Below are 6,000 nucleotides of genomic sequence, written 5' to 3'. Positions count from 1 at the left end.
GTCATCCACCTTCCCCTGGACTAGGAGCTTCTCTGAGCAGGAACCCCAGGTCCAAAGGACACGCTCTGTTCCTGGGGCTGCTTTCTTGGTGGTATGAGGTCCCCACTCTCTGCTTGCTTCCCTTTCCTTTTTATCGCTTATAAGATAAAAGGTGTGCAGCCCACACCCCAGGGAAACTCCCTTTATATTGGATCAGGGATGCAACCTTAGTAATGGTGTTACAATCCCACCGTAATCCTCTTTAACGTAAAATTACAATCACAAAATGGAGGACAACCACACAATACTGGGAGTCATGGCCTAACCAAGTTGGCACATATTTTGGGGGGACACAATTCAATCCATGACAAATAACAAAAAAAAAATCTCACCCATGGCCACTTGTGTTGCAGAGTAGAACTGTGCTCTGTAGGGTTTTCAGTGGCTGATTTTTCAGAAGTAAATCGCAAGGGCTTTTTCCCAAAGCACCTCCGGGTGGACTTGAACCTCCAACCTTTTGGTTAGCAGCCAAGTGTTTAACTGTGCCACTTAGGGAGTCCATGGAGTCCTGGTGGCACAGTAGTTATGGGTTTGGCTAACCAAAAAGTTGGCAGTTTGAATCTACCAGTCACTCCTTGGAAACCCTATGGGGCAGTTCTACTCTGTCCTATATGCTCACTGTGAGTTGCAATGGACTCAATGGCAATGGGTTTGGTTTTAGGAGAGAGACTTCCCGTGTAAAGTATATCCCCTGCGTAATGTGACTGAAACATCATGACAGATCTAGGAGGTAGAATCTAAAGTCCTCACAGTGGCCTGTGAGACTCCAGTGAGGCAGGGGTGGCCCAGTGGTGGAGTTCTTGCGTGGCCTCCACTAGTCTGTCAGTAGAGGCTTGCATGTTGCTATGATGCTGAACAGATTTCAGGAGAGCTTCCAGGCTAAGAAGGACTAGGAAGAAAAGCCTGAAGATAGACTTCTAAAAATCAGCCAGTGAAAACCCTATGGATCACAACGGCCTATCTGCTACCGATCATGGGGACGGCGCAGAACTGGACATCGTTTCACGGGGTCCCCATGAGTTGGGGTCCAACCTGATGGCAGCTATCAACAATAACAAGGTGTAAATCACTTCAACCTGGGATTTCCGATACTAGGAGCTGACAGCATCCTGGGTGACACATTTCCTGCTCTCAGCTTACAAGTCCAGTGGAGACACAGATGAATGAACTGACAATAACAATACCTGGGGTACAGGTGAGCATGGAGCCCTGCAGGCACAGGGAGGAAGGCAGTAATGATGGCTTTGTGTCCTTCACGTTAGGAAATACCACAGTTGGTGATGGTGCCTCCTTCCGCAGTTGGTGATGGTGGCTCCTTCGTGTTAGGAAATACCACAGGCAGTGATGGTGGCTCCTGCCAAGGTTTTCAAAAGGGAGTTGGTGAGACGTGATGATATGGAAGATCTTTCCTTCAGTCTGTGTGGGTGGTGGCTGGAGGAGCCAGGGCTGCATGCCTGAGACCAGTGAGATGTCTAAGTCCTAAGACAGATGACAAAGGCCAACCACAGCAACAAAAAGAAACAAACCAGGACATTCAAATGGGCAACAAATACATGGAAAGACACTCAAAACCATTAGCCATTGTGCTGTTTGTGCACCGTTTAGTTGACTCTGACTCATGGTGACCCCATGTGACAGAGTAGAAGTGCCCCCAGGGTTTCCTAGGTTGTAATCTTTACAGGAGCGGATTGCCAGGACTTTCTCCTGCAGAAAAGCCAACTGAAAGTTTGGTTCAAAATGCCAACCTTTCTGTTGGCAGTTGAGCACTTAACCATTGTACCACCAGGGCTCCTCCCCAGTCAGCATTCCAAATGAACACCAAGCCCATTGCCTTTGAGTCATTTCTGACTCACGGCGACCCCATGTGTACAGAGTAGAACTGCCCCATAGGGTTTTCAAGTCTGTGAGCTTTTGGAAGCAGATTGCCTAGCCTTTCTTCTGAGATGCCTCCAGGTGGGTTTGAACTGCTAAAATTTTGGCTAGTAATCAAGAGCTTAACTGTTTGTGTCACCCAGCGCCTCCTGCATTAGCCATTACCCATTGCTGTCTAGTCGATTCCGACTCATAGCGACCCCATAGGGTTTCCAAGGCTGTAAATCTCTGTAGAAGCAGACTACCACATCTTTTTCCCACAGAGCAGCTGGTGGTTTCAAACTGCCAACCTTTCAGTTAGCATATGATCACTGTGCCATCAGGACTCCTTTCATTAGCCATTAGGTTCAGTTAGGTGCTGTTGAGTCGATTCCGACTCACGCGACCCTATAAGACGGAGTAGAACTGCCCCACAGGGTTTCCAAGGAGTGTCTGGTAGATTCAAACTGCCGACCTTTGGGTTAGCAGCCTGAGCTCTTAAACACTTTGTCACCAGGGCTCCATCTAGAACCCAACGTCTAGACCAGGCAAGACTAATTGGGTGTGACGGAGAATAAATAGTGAGTACTTCAGGGCAGGGGCCTGGATGACTGGGAGGGGACAGAGCAGGCTTTGTGGGTCCTGGGGAGGACTTGGGCTTTTACCCGGGGAAGGTGGGAGCCCCGGAGGGCTGTGGGCAGAGGAGGGACAGGCCCTGACTCAGGTACTCACCGGTGCCCTCTGGCTGCTGCAGGCAAAACAGACTGGGTGGGGGCAAGGGTGAAGCCAGGGACCAGGGTGGAGGTGACTGCACTGGTCCAGGTGGGTGATAATGTGGCTGGACCAGGTGGAGGCAGAGGAGGGGAGAAGCGGGCAAGTTTTGGATGCACGTTGCAGGCAAAGCAAACAGGATCTTCTGAAGGACTGGGAGTGAGTGACAAGATGACACCAATGATGATTTTGTCCCTTACATCAAGAAGCAAAGGAGCCCTGGTGGAGCAACCATTCAGCAAGTACTCAGGTGTTAGCCGAAAGGTTGGTGGTTTTAACCAACCCAGCGTGTCTGCTGGAGAAAAGACCTGGCAATCGATTCCCATAAAGAGTGCAGCCTAGGAAACCCAATGGGGCAGTTCTACTCTGCCCTGTTTTTGGGTGGCGTCAAGTTGATTTCAACTCATAGTGACCCCGTAGGAATCGACTCAGTGACACACAACAACAATAACAGCAAGAAGTAAAGAGCATCCATTGGCCAAGATGGTGGAGGAGCGGTTGGGTTGGGGAATCATACTCCATTCCTGTCTCAAGCCCTCCCCTGGTTGCTGATGACACTCAGGATAAAGTCCAAATTCCTCCCTCGCCAGGCGTAGGAGGCTCTGATCACCCTTCAACCTCATCTTTGTCGGGTGCCTCTCTCCCAGTGTCTCTGAATCTTCACACAAAATGCCCTCTGTAATCCACCTTGGGGGTCTGTGTGTCTGCTTTTGACCTTGCCCGTTCCTCCCCCTGCCTGTTACCTTCAGAACTCTTGTGACCTTCAGAATCTGCCTTGTTTATTTGCTCACTCCTTATCCATCTTCCCTAAGAGCTGTTGGGATTGAGTCTCTCCTTTGTTACATCCCCAGCACCTGGGACAGAGCCTGGTATACAGTTGTTGTTGTTAGGTGCCGTCGAGTTGGTTCTGACTCATAGCGACTCTGACTCTGTACACAACAGAATGAAACACTGCCCGGTCCTGTGCCATCCTTACAATCGTTGGTATGCTTGAGCTCATTGTTGCAGCCACTGTGTCAATCCACCTCGTTGCGGGTCTTCCTCTTTTCCGCTGACCCTGTACTCTGCCAAGCATGATGTCCTTCTCCAGGGACTGATCCCTCCTGACAATATGTCCAAAGTATGTAAGACGCAGTCTCACCATCCTTGCTTCTAAGGAGCATTCTGGCTGTACTTATTCCAAGACAGATTTGTTCATTCTTTTGTCAGTCCATGGTACATTCAATATTCTTCACCAACACCACAATTCAAAGGCGTCAACTCTTCTTCGGTCTTTCTTATTCATTGTCCAGCTTTCACATGCATATGATGTGATTGAAAATACCATGGCTTGGGTCAGGTGCACCTTAGTCCTCAAAGTGACATCTTTGCTCTTCAACGCTTTAAAGAGGTCCTTTGCAGCAGATTTACCCAATGCAATGCGTCTTTTGATTTCTTGGCTGCTGCTTCCATGGCTGTTGATTGTGGATCCAAGTAAAATGAAATCCTGGACAGCTTCAATCTTTTTTCAGTTTATCATGATGTTGCTCATTGGTCAAATTGTGAGGATTTTTTTTTTTTTTTATGTTGAGGTGTAATCCATACTGAAGGCTGTGGTCTTTGATCTTCATTAGTAAGTGCTTCAAGTCCTCTTCACTTTCAGCAAGCAAGGTTGTGTCATCTGCATAATGCAATCCTGATGCCCCGGTTCTTCTTCATATGGTCCAGCTTCTTGTATTATTTGTTTAACATACAGATTAAATAGGTATGGTGAAAGAATACAACCCTGACGTACACCTTTCCTGACTTTAAACCAATCAGTATCCCCTTGTTCTGTCCGAACAACTGCCTCTTGATCTATGAAAAGGTTCCTCATGAGCACAATTAAGTGTTCTGGAATTCCCATTCTTTGCAGTGTTGTCCATAATTTGTTATGATCCACACAGTTGAATGCCTTTGCGTAGTCAATAAAACACAGGTAAACATCCTTCTGGTATTCTCTGCTTTCAGCCAGGATCCATCTGACATCAGCAATGATACCCCCGGTTCCACATCCTCTTCTGAAACCAGCCTGAATTTCTGGCAGCTCCCTGTCGATATACTGCTGCAGCCACTTTTGAATGATCTTCAGCACAATTTTGCTTGTGTGTGATATTAATGATATTGTTCTATAATTTCCACATTTGGTTGGATCACCTTTCTTGGGAACAGGCATAAATATGGATCTTTTCCAGTCAGTTGGCCAGGAAGCTGTCTTCCCTATTTCCTGGCATAGACGAGCGAGCACGTCCAGCGCTGCATCTGTTTGGTGAAACATCTCAACTGATATTCCATCAATTCCTGGAGCCTCGTTTTTCACCAATGCCTTCAGAACAGCTTGGACTTCTTCCTTCAGTACCATCGGTTCCTGATAATATGCCACCTCTTGAAATGGTTGAACATCGACTAATTCTTTTTGGTATAATGGCTCTGTGTATTCCTTCCATCTTCTTTTGATGCTTCCTGAGTCATTTAATATTTTCCTCATAGAATCCTTCACTATTGCAACTCGAAGCTTGAATTTTTTCTTCAGTTCTTTCAGCTTGAGAAACGCCGAGTGTGTTCTTCCCTTTTGGTTTTTGGTTTTCCATCTCCAGCTGGAGATGGTATACAGTAGGTGCTCTATAAACACTTGTTGAATAAAATTTTGGGATGGGAGAAGGACTTTGCAAGAACAGACATGTGGCTAAGATTAAAAAAAAAGAAAAGTTGCCGTTGAGTCAACTCCAACTCATGGCAACCCAATGTGTGTCAGAGGAGAGGTGTGCTCCATAGGGTTTTCCATGGCTGGTATTTTGGAAGGGGATTGCCAGGCCTTTCTTCTGAGGCACTTTGGGTGAACTTGAACCTCCAACCTTTTGGTTAGCAGCCTAGGGTGTTAATCATTTGTACCAACCAGTGACCAAGATCAGAGCTGTTGAAATCCTGTTCTGCAGCCCTGATTTACGGAATTGACTAGATGACAATTTTTTTTTTTTTTCTTCTGATCACAGCCCTCCAGGGCTCCTACCTCCCTCAGGTAAAAGCTCAAGTTATCCCTGCAGCCCACAAAGCCCTGCACAGCATGCCCACCCCCTCGCTCTCTCTCCCCCTCCATCGTTCTGCTCCAGGCTACATGGGCTTTCTCACTGTTGCTCCAACACACCAGGCACGGTCCTACCTCAGGCCTTTGCACAGGCTATTCCCTCTGCCTGGAAGGCTCTTCCTACCTCACCTCCTTCAGGTCTGCTCTAGTGTGACCTCATCAGAGGTGACTTCACTGACCACCTTATTTAAAATCTACATCACCCCCTCCCTCTATTTCTCTCCAATCTAGACATA

This window comes from Elephas maximus, chromosome 3 (genome assembly GCF_024166365.1).
Source record: "Elephas maximus indicus isolate mEleMax1 chromosome 3, mEleMax1 primary haplotype, whole genome shotgun sequence".
NCBI lineage: Eukaryota > Metazoa > Chordata > Mammalia > Proboscidea > Elephantidae > Elephas > Elephas maximus.
This window is presented reverse-complemented; position numbering follows the sequence as displayed.